This window comes from Camelina sativa, chromosome 11, assembly GCF_000633955.1.
Source record: "Camelina sativa cultivar DH55 chromosome 11, Cs, whole genome shotgun sequence".
Taxonomy (NCBI): Eukaryota; Viridiplantae; Streptophyta; class Magnoliopsida; order Brassicales; family Brassicaceae; genus Camelina; species Camelina sativa.
The window spans coordinates 28,275,829-28,290,322 of NC_025695.1; the positions used below are offsets into that span (position 1 = coordinate 28,275,829).

The window sequence follows — 14,494 nt, forward strand, 5'->3', positions numbered from 1 at the left end:
TTTTTTTATCAGACAGTTAAATCAGGTATCCTGTAAATAGAGCTACAACACAAAATTAGTAACTAAATTTAATGATCTCGTAGATCAAAGGTTGGGATTTGGGAAGAGAAACCATGAAGGAGGTAATAGAGCGACCTCGGCAAAATGTTTCTGTAAAGATCAGTTTCTCTTTTGATCTTCAAATAGGTCATACACTTTTCTACCTCAGACTTGACCTGCAAGTAAACCTCCTGAGCTTTCTCTTTATCACTTAGCTCTTTCTCTCTACCTTCTGTTTCTATTGGTTTCCCAGAGTATACATAAAACCGTCCCGGAATCTTGGGAATTATCCCAGGCACATGCAAATCTTGTTTTCCCAGTTCCCCTTCTTGCAGTTGTAGTTGTAGTATTAGAGTCGAATTCACAGAGACTTTAGATAACACAATAGACTTACTAATCTTTTAATTATGTTAAATCAAAATATTAATTTAAAAACAATGCAAAAACAGAATTAAAAAGTGTTGTAAATTCAGGAATTAAAAACGCAAAGTCTAGGGAAATTTATGAAATATTAAATCAATCAATAAATTAGAATTCAATCAATTAAAATCAGATCTAGAACTCTAAACACAATTATAAAAGAAATCATTTCTCCCTGCAAATATTATCTAAATTTAAAACCCAAAAATCCAAATCTCTTTGTAAAATTCAAAGTTAAAAATCAGCTTTAAAAACAAGTTTAGATTGTTCACAAAATTACTAAATCAAATCTCTTTGCAAGAAGTAATTTTGCTCATCAAAAGTTTTATCAAGAAAATCAATTATATTCTCATATCAATTTATTTTCGTAGGTTATTAATTCTAGTGATCAATCAATAATTAATATTAAGAACAACCAAAGATGAAGATCATAGAAGAATAAGAATCCTAATAAATCAGCAGATCTAATAAATCATAAAAATCCTGAACCTAACTAGAGATCTACTCAGACATGATTAATGAAACAAAAACCATGAATAAAATAAATATTATATAATTCAAAAGAGAAAAACAAAGAGTTTAGAAAGCTTCTCTCAACATGGCTGAGTTCTTGGCTTGTCTCTCTCAAAAGCTCTCAAGATCTCTCTCTCAAAAGGTGACAGAAAAAATAAAACTTAGTTCTAAACAATGGCCTAAAACACCTATTTATATTCCTAAAACATGTCGAGGAACTAATGATGCAAATATGGAAAACTTTAGGGCAAATTTGTAAATCTTCAAAACTTTTGGGAAAACTTCCGATTTGTCTTGTGGATGCTGCATTGACCGATGCTATGGTTACATCGGTCGATGCATACTCTTGAACTCGTCTCCCAGCTTCGTAGCTCAGCCTTATTGCTTAATTATGCTCCAAATCTTTCTATTTAGCTCCATTATGTTCCATCCGTGCCAATGAGTACCTAATCCTATAAAGACTCAAAACAACCTAGAAAACAACTCAAAAGACTCAAAAAGCACACTTATCTCATGGTTAAAAACCATAAAATCCATGATATATCAACTCTCCCAGACTTAGCATTTGCTTGCCCTCAAGCAAAACAAAAACTTAGACCTGTGAAAGAGGTTTGAAAATGTGGAAACTCCTTTTCTTTTTAAAGTAATGCCATGGTCATCCAAACCATAATCCATATGCTTAGCAGATAAATCCAAATCAAACCACCATGTAATTCTCCGTTGACATTCTTAGCATCCCAAATTCAAACATAATTCCACAACATCCTCCATTAAGCCTTCATCGATGAGACTCATCAATTTGATTAATGTCAAGAACCAGAACCTTCTAGACTCATTCCCGTACAATACCATAACAAACATGATAATATTTTACAACATGTGGTACCCTTTCTCTCCCCCAAACTTATTCTTTTTTATCTTCCTTTGAGCTTTGCTTTGTTGTTGTTTTTTTTTTATTTTTATTTTATCTTCTTTATTTTTTTTTTTAAAACAAAGGTGTAGGCGAATAATGGGTTATCGGTAATTTACCTACCCTCGCTTCCAAGTTTTGTGTGATCATTTGACTCAAGAGTAGAATAATGGGGTCACAGGTAATTTACCTACCCCTCTAAACTGATCAAATTCATATTATCTTTTATTATCTATTTTTGTTTAACAAAGCTCTCAGGAATAATCTCTTAAACTTAAATAAGGGAGAAAAGTACCAAATTCTTTGGAAATCTTACTTGTCAAGTATGAACAATGAGTCAAGCTCTAATTAACATCAATCTCCTTGATGAGATAAAAAGAAAAGCGCAGAAATTACCTCATGCTTTTATGGAATCTGTTGGAAATTTGGATGTCTCTGGTTTACTAGTCAGCCTTTAGATTTTTCATTAGTCAGATTTTGGATTCAATCTGCGACATTAATCAACCAATGCAGTACTCTAAAAAGAAAAATCATAGTTCCCAACAAAAAATTTGACTCAATAAAAAAAAAAACAAGAATACAGTTTTGACACAATAAAAACAAAAACTAAGTTAGTAGTTAGTACTAACCTCCCCCAGACTTAAACAACACTGTCCCCAGTGTTATCAAGCAAGAAGGATGTAAAAAGAAACAAAAAAATGTATTGAAAATTTCAATAAAAAGTTTTGAACTCATATTCGGGCTACCCATAGGTGTCGGCCGACACCATTTCAGTGTCGATCGACACTCTCGGCGAATGGTGAATTCAGGCCGAAACTCCTTGTTAGTTGCAGTTAGTTGTGTTGATGTGTTGTTGGATCGATCCTTGGATGTGAATTCTGTTAAGAAACACTCAAACACAAGTTAAAAGCAACATGATAGATAGATAGTTCATAAGTTCATACAAAATCCAAACAAAAACTGACTCAATGCAAGAATAAAAATGACTCAATCCTAAAAAAAATGAAAAAGAACAACCTATGAGTGGGTTGCCTCCCACTAAGCGCTTGTTTTCAGTCATTAGCTTGACTGTGTCGGAGCTCAGGCATCCGGTGGATCGGAAAGTGGCAATGTATGCCTCCGAGAGAATGTTCTCTTCATCCAAGGTGGTATATAAGCAGTAGATGCATGAGATCTGCCAAGGATGTGGGAACAAGAACATGGCGGGACTTAAGTATGGGTGTTCTTCCTGCAAAATCATCAACAAAAGAAACAAGCGCTCTATGATAATCTTGTGGCTTGGTTAACTACAAAACAAATTTTGTACCTTTGAAAGTATTATTGATGATAAGAGGGGGTTTGGGTGAAAAAGATGCATACCTTGGCCTTACCTGAGGACTATGGAGTGTGGAGTGGGGAGGTTTCTGTTTGGGAACAGTTTTCTGACTTGGAGCATCAGTTTTGGAAAAGTTCGGGCTCGGATGTGGAGGAGTGTCGACCGACACCGATGTTGTGTCGATCGACACCGAGCCTGATGCTCGTATCGCAGAAACTTCCTCAACAGAAAAAGTCTGTCCATCAATAGTAGGAGCCCTCTTCAGCTTATCCATCTCAAAGTTCATACTCAAACCTTCCACATTCACTGTTATGTGTCCCTTCTTCACATCTATGATGACACTAGGTGTAGCCAAGAAATATCTTCCTAAGATGAGAGGATCTTTAGGCTCTTTATCATATTTCAGCACCACAAATTCACTGGGAATCATGAAATCTCCAATCTTAATTGGAATATCCTCTAAGACACCTTCATGACTTCTCTGCTATCTATCAGCTAAGATAAGAGATATCTTAGTTGGCTTGAATTCTGTCATCCCAAGCTTCACAGCAACATAATGTGACATCAAGTTGATACTAGAACCAAGATCACAAAGTGAGTGAGGAAACCTTCCTGTGGAGATAGAACAATCTAACACAAAACTTCCAGAATCAGGTAGCTTCTCGGCAATTCTACTCTGGATCACTGCACTCACTTTCTCAGAGACAGCCATTTTCTCTTTCCTCTCTTTCTTCCTTTGAACAGGCTGGTTCAACAGAATCGCACTGACATCTTTGGTAAGTAGTGCTCCTTCTTCAGGGTTCAAACCATTCGACACCATTCTCTTCACATACCGCTTAAGTCCAGGAGAAAACTTGACTGCATTAACTAAAGGCATCTCAATCATTACCTTATCCATCATTGCCTTGCATCTAGCTTCCTCCAACTCCTGCTTGGACCTTCTTGGCTTAGGAAAAGGAATCTTAGGTTGGTACACCCTTTCAGCAGCTGGAACCTGAGATTTTGCAACTTCGGGTTCTGTCTGAGATGAGTGTCGACCGACACCCAGTTGGTGTCAATCGACACCATCATCTGGTGTTGAATTCTCCGTCTCGGGTTTGGCCGATTTCTCTCCAGAAGATATTTCACCATCATCTTCATCTCTCACTAATATGACATTGCAAGTATGCTTGGGGTTTGACTCAGTTCTTCCAGGAAGAAAACCCTCTTGTCGTTTGACAGACCCAACAGTCTGTGCGACTTGACTCTCCAATTTCTTGACATGAACATTCAATGCATCAATCCTTCCAGTAAGCTCATTGTAGACATTGTTGATCTTTCCATTGAATGTCATTGTCAGATTCTCTTGTCCCTGAAGAATCTGATCAAGCATGGCCTCCATTCTACTCTCAGAAGAAGTCTTAGGAGGAAGAGACTGATAAGATGAGTTCCCATATGTTCTTGTATAACTGTTGTTCTGTTGCTGCTTCTGATAATCCGGCTTGGGAGTGTAGCCTGAAAAGTTCCCACTGTAAGGCCTGTTGCCTTGCTGATTACCAAATCTCTGACCTTGATATCCAGCTCCATACACAAAATTGACATTCTCCTCTGTATTATGTGGTTCAGGATCTAGCTCATATGTTTCAACTTCATAAGCAAAGTGAACTGATTTCTTACCAACGAGAAGATTGTGAACTGAATCAAGCTTAGCATTGACTGAAGCTAGCTGGTTTGCATCATACCCTCCATGTAATCTCTTTCTTTCAGCATGAGCTCTCTTAGTACTATTGATAGAAGCCAAATTCTCAATCAGATTCTCAGCCTCATCAGGAAATCTTGTCTTGAAGTTTCCATGGCTTGCAACATCCAAAGCTAGTTGATACTCCCAGTCACCCAATTAGCCTTGAAAGCTTCATCTTGTCTTTGCTTAAATGAGGAGATCTTGACTCTTAACTCATCAGACATAGCATCATCATAAAAATAATTAAGGAAAGCCACCTTAATTTGTTGCCAAGATGTCAAAGATCCAGGTTGCAACTGCTTCAACCATTGAGATGCTTCTCCTGTAAGTGAGTAAAGGAAAAGCTTGCAGTAGATGTAGTCTTCAGTCACCCAATTAGCCTTGATACTAATTACAAGATCTTCAAAGTGCTCAATGTGGTCTAGAGGCTTCTCATTTGGCAGGTTTGAGAAAGGTCTCTGTCCAACTAGATGGAAGTATGCAGGCTTCAGCTCAAAATCATTCCTTGGGAATGGAGGTGGAACAATTGCAGAGCGGTTCTCATACATAAGATCAGCCCGGTTAAAGTCAGCAATGGTCCTGATCAAATCCCGGTTTTGGTTCTGTCTTCGAACCGAGTTGTTAGCGTGGTTGGCAGCTCCACGTCCGTCTGCTGGAGGTGGGTGTCGATCGACACCATGTTGGCGTTGATCGACATCTTGTTCTTCGGCGACAACAATCTCAACAATCACGTTGCCCCCAACATTAATATTTTGGCCCTGCTCATTGCGCAAGTGGCCCTCTTGATCCCTCAAAACACCAGCTTCATCAAATCTCAGAATGATTGGATTGACCATCTTCGCTGATTTGGCTGCTTTTTGGTTTTCACGCTCAAGTTTTCCCAACTCTTGGTTTGAAAGCTTCATAGTATGATTAGTCTTATTGCTCTGAGTGTGAGGCCTAGGAGGCATACACCTGAAACACACAAGAGAAAAATAACAAAAGCGTGTTAGTAAAAAAAAAATGTTTAGACGAAATTAAAAACTCAAATTTAATGGTAGATCAAAAGAGTCCCCGGCAACGGCGCCAAAATTTGATATGCTCAAATTGTAATACCCTAATGGTGTAATAGCCTTGCAGTTGTAATACTCTAGGGGTCGAATCCACAAAGACTCTAGATCACACAATAGACTTATTAATCTTTTAATTATGCTAAATCAAAATATTAATTTAAAAACAATGCAAAAACAAACTTAAAAAGTGTTGTATATTCAGGAATTAAAAACGCAAGGTCTAGGGAAATTCTCAGGAATTTATGAAATATTAAGTCAATCAATGAATTAGGATTCAATCAATTAAAATTAGATCTAGAATTCTAAACACAATTGTAAAATAAATCAATTCTCAGTGCAAATATTATCTAAATTTAAAACCCGAAAATCCAAATCTTTTTGTAAAATTCAAGGTTAAAAATCAGCTTTAAAAACAAGTTTAGATTGTTCACAAAATTACTAAATCAAATCTCTTTGCAAGAAGTAATTTTGTTCATCAAATGTTTTATCAGGAAAATCAATTATATTCTCATATCAATTTATTTTCTTAGGTTATTAATTTTAGGTGATCAATCAAGAATTAATATTAAGAACAACCAAAGATGAAGATCATAGAAGAATAAGAATACTAATAAATCAGCAGATCTAATATATCATAAAAACCTTATGAAAACCCTGAACCTAACTAGAGATCTACTCAGACATGATTAATGAAACAAAAACCATGAATAAAATAGATATTATATAATTCAAAAGAGAAAAACAAAGAGTTTAGAAAGCTTCTCTCAACAGGGCTGAATTCTTGGCTTGTCTCTCTCAAAAAGCTCTCATGGTCTCTCTCTCTCAAAAGGTGGCAGAAAAAATAAATTTTAGGTCTAAACAATGACCTAAAAAACCTATTTATATTCTTAAAACACATCGAGGGACTAATGATGCAAATATGGAAAACTTTGGGGCAGATTTGTAAATCTTCAAAACTTTTGGGAAAATTTACGATTTGTCTTGTGGAAGATGCATCGATCGATACTGTGGTTGCATCGGTTGATGCATACTCTTGAATTTGTCTCCCGGCTTCGTGGCTCAACCTTATTGTTTGATTATGCTCCAAATCTTCCTATTTAGCTCCATTATGTTCCATCTGTGCCAATGAGAACCTAATCCTATAAAGACTCAAAAACAACCTAGAAAACAACTCAAAGGACTCAAAAAGCACACTTATATCATGGTTAAAAACCATAAAAACCATGATATATCAGTTATCTCTTCTGTAAGATTCTTCAAGAAAGGGATCTTCATCTGATCATTGTAATCTAAAACCATCTGAGCATCATTCCATTGTACAAAGGAGACTTAGACCAAACCCGATTGAAACAATAGGAGTTCAAGAGTATACTAAAACTTGAACGAAAAAGAGATTTCTTACTTCAAAAAGATCATCTTCTCCAACAACTCCAAAAGGAATGATTTTTGCTCCAAACTTAGATGTGATCCTTACAAACTCTGAGTGTTCTGGCCAAAACAACTTGTATTCTTCACCCTGTATGTTGTGTCTTTAGATATAAAAGTTTCAAATAATTATAATGAAGGCAAATATGGAAAATACATCATTACCTTTCTGTGCAAAGCTTCACGGACACCACCAGGATACAAAGCCACATGAGTGTTTGAGCGAAGTAGTTTGTAGAAATTCATACCCGAGACAGGAACTGCGCCTATTATCCTAAATATGTCGTAAAACTTCATATCAGGGAGTTTTGAGCCTTTTTTTTTTTGGTAAACATCAATGGATGTGCCAGTCCTCGCAACATAATGTTCCTTTCTTTCAAGAACTGAAGTGCTATTGCATGTNCAACTACTGGGGGTAGCTAACACCTCATAGGGGTTACGAGTAGTTATTTCAGTAGGGGCCGGAGTGGTTTGACGTTTTGGTTTGGCCTGGTTGGGAAAGGTGGAGTGTTTAGGTTTAGGTGGGCTTGACAGGACNTTCCAACATATAGAACCGGTCCCTCTGAAGGTAGTCCTGCAAGTGATCTTACTAGTGCAACATTGTTTAGAGTTGAGAGAAAGACTGGGGAGGTAACAGCAATTACCAATCTGGACCAGAGAAATTATAAAAAGAATACTACTTCAGTATGTGCTAAGTGGTATTATACTGAAATACTTTCACTAGATCTAAGTCGCAGAATTAGTTTTTTTTTTCGTTGTTAAAAGGCATTCAATTGATAAACAGAAAGAGAAAGCAAATGTTTACAAGGCTAGGAAAGCCCACAGCCCATTAGGGAAACTCATAGTTTAAAGAACAGAACTTGAACCCTTACAGTTGAACCAATAGTTAGGATTGAACCAGATTTACGGTTAAGAATTTAACCGCCTAACCTCCTTCAATTATTGCTCTCGATACGTCCAACCCAAAAGAAAGTGAAGAGTTGCAGATCGCATCTGAAGTAGATCATTTTTAGGTTTAGGAGCCTCCTCCTACTCAGCTCCGGCGAACCAGTGATGAAGAAGAGATAACGATAGATCAGGATTGGTGTCTCGATAGCTCGATGCTCTGTTCCTTACCATCAAGTCGATTTGTCGCAAGAGAAGATCAGGAGATTTGAAGCTATTTCGATGAAGTCGGTGATTCCTCTCAGTCCAGATCGTGTATATCACCGCTTGCCAAGCGATTAGAAGCAACCTCTTGGTAACTCGGGGGCCTCTTCGCTGAGTAAGGTTTGTAATATTTAAAGACCAGTTGATTGAAGCACGGAATGAAACATGTCTCGCTATTGCTGACCAGATCGACCAACTATAAGGACACTCAAAGAAAAGATGATCTCGCGATTCAGGCATCGTTGCACAGAGCAGACACAGACGGCCGACCTGGAAACCCCAGTTGAGAAGTCGATCCCTCGTCGGACATCGATTCAAAACAACCAGCCAGGTAAGAAAAGAGTGCTTGGGAATTCTTCCTGAGAACCAGACCAAGCTGTGCCAAGTGACTTCGGGAAGAGTGTCTCTTAGCGCAGTGTAGATTGCCCCTGTATTGTGCCGACTTTTACATTGATCGTTGATCCACCATAAGTAAGTATCAGGCTCATCCGTTAGGTAGATGGTAGAGAGTTCAGATCGCGCAGGAGGTAGTCTCCATTCTCCTTGCCGCCAAAGGTCAGAAAGACGAGCTCCTCTGCGAATTCCTATCTGATAGAGACCATCTCCTTGAAGGTAGGTAGTCATCTTACCTAGATTGCTCCAATGATCTGTCCAGAATTGACAAGATTTTCCATTCCCCAACTTCAGCTTTATCCATGAGTAAGCATCTTCACGAAGCTTCAACAACTTATTAGCTAACCAAGAGTTCTTATTGTTAGGTTTGCGGGTCCAGAACGAACTCAAATTGTCTGCCAAGGCTTCCTTCCGGAACCAAGCTACCCAAACTGAACCAGATCGAAAGAAAAGCAACCAGATAAGTTTAATCATGCAAGCTTTGTTCCATATGAGCAAGTCTCTAACTCCCAACCCTCCCTCTTTCCTTTCTAATACAACTGTGTCCCATGCCACTTTAGCTGAATGATGACCCTCCGTTGTACTTTTCCAGAGAAATGCACTACAAAGGGAGTTCAAGATCTTCACGCACGTTTTTGGTAACACAAAGCTCGAACACCAGAAGTTGGACATGCCAACAATCACCGTATTCAGCAATTGTAGTCTTCCAGCAAAAGAGAGTGATTTGGTAGACCAAGCGTTAAAACGACCCTTGACCCTCTGTATCAGTGGCGCACAATCCAGGAGGCTTAGCTTCCTCGTACACAAAGGTACACCAAGGTATCTAATAGGCAACTGACCATGTGTAATTCCCGTCATATTAACCATGTGATCTATTTCAGACTGGGACAGACCTGAGTTAAAAAAAATTGTTTTGGGAAGGCTAATAGCAAGTCCAGAAACATCTTCAAACTCTTTTAAGACTTGGACGACACTTTGCAAAGAAGAAACTGAACCATCAATAAAGATAAGTAAGTCATCTGCAAAGCAAAGGTGCGTTAGTTTGAGGTCTTTACAGCGATGATGATACTGAATTCTTCCTTCTTCGGCTGCTTTGTCCAAGCAGGCAGAGAGGCATTTCATAGCAAGAACAAAGAGATAGGGAGAGAGAGGATCACCTCTACGCAAGCCCCTGATCCCTTTGAAGTAGCCATGCACGTTGCCATTGAAACCAACAGAGAAGGATGGCGTATCAGGTGAGCATCTGTAGATCAAAATCCTTTGGAACCAAGTGATTGAAGCAATAACAGGCGGAAGGACAGCTAGCGCTAGAAGGGATTTGAAATCTTTAACGGCCAACAAACTCATCTCCAAAGGATCATCTATGATAGAGCCAGAAGGAGAGGAGAACGAACGGATTGCATTGAAAGAGTTCCTCATTTGCATGATTCGATGGAAATAGGTAGTGTTCATGTCTCGTTCTTTTAACAGGGTTCCTGAGGAGATATGCTTCCAGCCTGATTCCATGCAGTTCCAACCAAGGTAAGGAAGTTAGGGTGTTTGGTTAAGAAATTGAAGAACTTGAAAGGCTTTGTGCCTGCTGAAGGTAAAGGGGCAAAGAGGTTGAGGCAGCTAGGGGAGTGGTCAGAGATCGCAGGCGCCAAGAAGGAGACGACACTGTCAGGGTAAGAAGAAAGCCATTGATTATTACCAAGAACTCGATCAAGCTTTTTGGCTATCGAATTTAACGGGTTTTTATTGGTCCATGTAAATAGAGGGCCTAAGAAACGCAGATCGAAAAGTTCAAGCTGTAGCAGACAGTCACGAAGCTCCATCATACGAGATGTAAAATGGTTGATCAATGGATTAGAGTGCTCTGCAGGATGAATTATTTGATTGAAATCTCCACACAGGACCCAAGGAAGAGAGTCAAGGGAGAAACTCTGTCGTAATCGCAGCAAATCACACCAAAGGTCAGTCCTATCTTCTCCTTGGTTTGGAGCATATACAAACGTATAATAGAAGCGATGGCCTCCTTGTACTGAGATTTCACACGTGAGCAGATGACTTGACTAATGAAGGACGGAGACTGATACCTTCGGTTTCCAAATGACAACAATCCTACCATCCTCATGAGAGATATGGTTAGAGGTGTAGTTCCATCCAGGACAAGTAAGATTCATAACACGGTTCAAATTTGGTTCCTTAATATGAGTTTCTAATAGAGCACCAAAAAGAGGCTTATTAATAGCAAGCCAAGAAGCAAAAGGCCGATGCTTATCCGTATCATTCAGACCACGGATATTCCAACAAAAAGATGTTATATACATAGGGACGGGGAAAAAGTTAGTGGAAAAGTGAGTCACCACCCAGAGGAGGAGGACTTTCACCAGTTTAGGGCAATAAAAGGTTAGGCACAATCGAGTCTATCACCATATCTGAGGGTTGAGTAGTAGAAATAGAGGGGGTAGGACAGGGGTGAGAAGAAGGAGTGAGGTTTTGGGGCGGGTTGGGAAGGTTAAGCGGCAAGGAGCAACTACTGGGGGTAGCTAACACCTCATAGGGGTTACGAGTAGTTATTTCAGTAGGGGCCGGAGTGGTTTGACGTTTTGGTTTGGCCTGGTTGGGAAAGGTGGAGTGTTTAGGTTTAGGTGGGCTTGACAGGACAGTAGTTTGGATATCAGCTGGTACTTGAACACAAGGCAGAGGGACAGAAGAGAGAGAGGCACATCCTGGACCATACAGATCAACCTGGATCTCAGGAGTAGAGGAAGGAGCCGATGAACAGCCAACTTCCACAGAAGAAGAAACGGAATCAGGAACAAGCTTTCCTTTACCCTTCTTGACTGTAGCAGGTAAGTTTGATAAGTTTTTAGCTTGTGTGTCTTTCCCTTGAGTCCAAGGGGGTGTCACAAGTGGGCAAAACCGAATGACATGACCTATTTCTTCACAGTGGGAGCACGTTGGAGGAATCCAGGGGTATTCAACCTCAATAGTGATAACTTCGCCACTCTCCCTGACCACTTCAACTGAGGAAGGCAAAGGTTCGTTGAGATTCCTCTCTACTTTGACGTGAGCAACTGATAAGCTGACCAAGTTCTTTGTAAACTCATCCATTTCCTTCGGCTCTCCAACCAGTCCAGCAACAAAGCATATGCCTTTGTGATGCATCAGATCAAACGGCATACCCTTAAGATGAGCCCAGATAGGGATTGCATCAAGGTCAGTACTTTCACCTCCTAGTGAATCCCATTGTGCCACAAGAAACATACATTCACCAATATACAACATTTTTTTCTCAAGGATCTTTTTCCTCAGGTACTCATCCGGGACACGGACCAACATCGAATTGTTTGCATGGTTTAGGTGGATCTCGAGTCTTTTTCCTCTTCCCCAGATGTGATTTATCACACTCTGAATGTGTTTGTAGGTAGGGAGGCTTCCCTTAAACCTACCAATTATAAAATCTTTATGAATGTCAGCACCTTCTTGAAATACAGAATCTGGGATAGTAACGTGAGGCTTCCCATCTGAAGAGAATTCAACTGGAGCTAGCCTGGTAAGTGTTCTATCCGCAATGATTCGTAGCTTCTGAGCAAGAGTTTTCGGTTGGGTACTTCGGGCTGAGGTTTGAGGTATGTGACGGTTAGTAGGTTTGGCAGGAGCAGTGGGAGCTGAAATAGGAGAGGGATGGGGTTGTAGAGGTTCAGGAGGGAAGGAGAAAACAAGGATAGCAGAGGCAGAGGAAACAACAGTAGGGGTCATATCTATCTGATCCTGGGAAGAGATAACAACAACAGCTTGCTCCTCACGAGCCAAGGCCCCTGAGGGCTGAGGAAGAATGGCAGTATACGGAGCCACTCCGCTTGGCAATGAGGAATTACGAGGATGCGAGTTGGTGATATAGCGACGCACTACCTTCGGTGGAGGAGTACCCAGTAAGCCGTCTGTTTGTGCAACTGATTTACAATCTGCTACAGTAGGATTTATATCTTAATACACAGATCTAGGGTTCAGACCCAAATTTTTGTAGTAGGAGTTGAGAATTGCTTGCGCCTGAGGATTCACCACCACAGGAGTAGATTTGTGCTGAGCAGGAAGAGCTAGAATAGTTCTCTCAGGGTCCAAGAGTACAGTTTGAGCAGAAGTTAGAGAAGCTGAAGAGGGGGAGATAGGAGAAAGAGGGGGGAAATCAGAAAGGGATGGGAGGGGGGATTGGTCAGGTGGGTCAGGAGGAAAAGGAGGGGGACGATTGGAACTGCCTTCAACCAAGATTGAAGTAGAAATCGGGCTGGAAGAACGGTCCTGTGGGAACCAGCAGTTCACCATGTTGTCCGTATGATCTCGCAGAATTAGTTTGATACAACAATTAGAGAAGTAATCTGAAATGGGGTAGGCAGAATGTAGTCTGAAATGTAATCAAGTGACTTCCCACGACGATAATAATATGCACGCTTGATGATACTCACCAGATCTATGACATCGTCCTGACATACATTAATCGAGCTGTATGTTATTAAAGCAAACACAAAAAGTTTGTTGGCTATAAACTCGTAGAGACTAGTTTTTCTTGTGGATTAATTAAATAGGACTCACTGACACAAGACGAAAAACTTCTTTCATCAGGAGAAAGAACTCCTTACCAAGAAGAGGAACTGTCCATTATTCTCAAAGTCACGAACTTCACATCTTGGCAGTGCACGGAGTCTTTCAGTGTCTTCCTTGTTCACTAACCATTGATCACGTCCACTGCAATAACACAAGCTTCCAATTAACTAAATTCATTACAATCAAACAGATCACTGGAACCTCCACTTATATTTAGTAACGAAATAGAGAAGTTTACTAGTGTATGAACCTCAGAATTATTAGTGTTTGGGCGTTGACTGTGTCCATCTGCGAATTAGCACACGCTGAAGCAGACTTAAGCAATTGAAGCTTCCATAGAAGTGTGGCCTTGGGAAAGATTCTCATCAGAGTCTGTAAATTATTTGTTTTCATGATTTATCTCCTGACATGTAGCGAATGACTATGGAAAGTAAAATCGAAACTACAAGATTGATAGATGCATATTGTTTGTCTTCCAAATCATATATAGTGTTAAACTAGCAATGTGCTAAAATAGAGTCTTACAGGCAGATTAGATGAAGTTTCAAAGAATTCTCCTAATAGCCCTCGAGCCATCTGCGCGGCATCAGTTTTATTGAGCATGGTCTCGAACATTTCTGTCAACGGAGAACCTATGTAATATACATATATATTAAATATATATATATATACACTTATTTTTGATTTTTCGATTAATCCCTGAGTAACACATAAACCTAATGGGTTTACCCTGATAAATTCATGAACCGTTAGATGAGTTCATCAAAACCCATTTATTTTATGTGGTTTTAAAAACTTAACCTATACCCGTTTTAATAATAGACAAAGAAGGTAAACTCATAAATTTGTATATATTTTATTAGGTTAGAGGAAAAATAAGATCGTAAGTAAAAATAAATGTTTTGTAATTTTTTTTTCCAATAATAGGTGTAAGAAGGTAAAAGATTTTGGACAATTTTTTTAGTTTTCCT

The 14,494-nt window shown here is 39.4% G+C and overlaps 1 pseudogene; it reads right to left on the reverse strand.

Annotated features, from left to right (window-relative positions):
* On the reverse strand, positions 49–14,138 carry LOC104724484 (annotated as a pseudogene).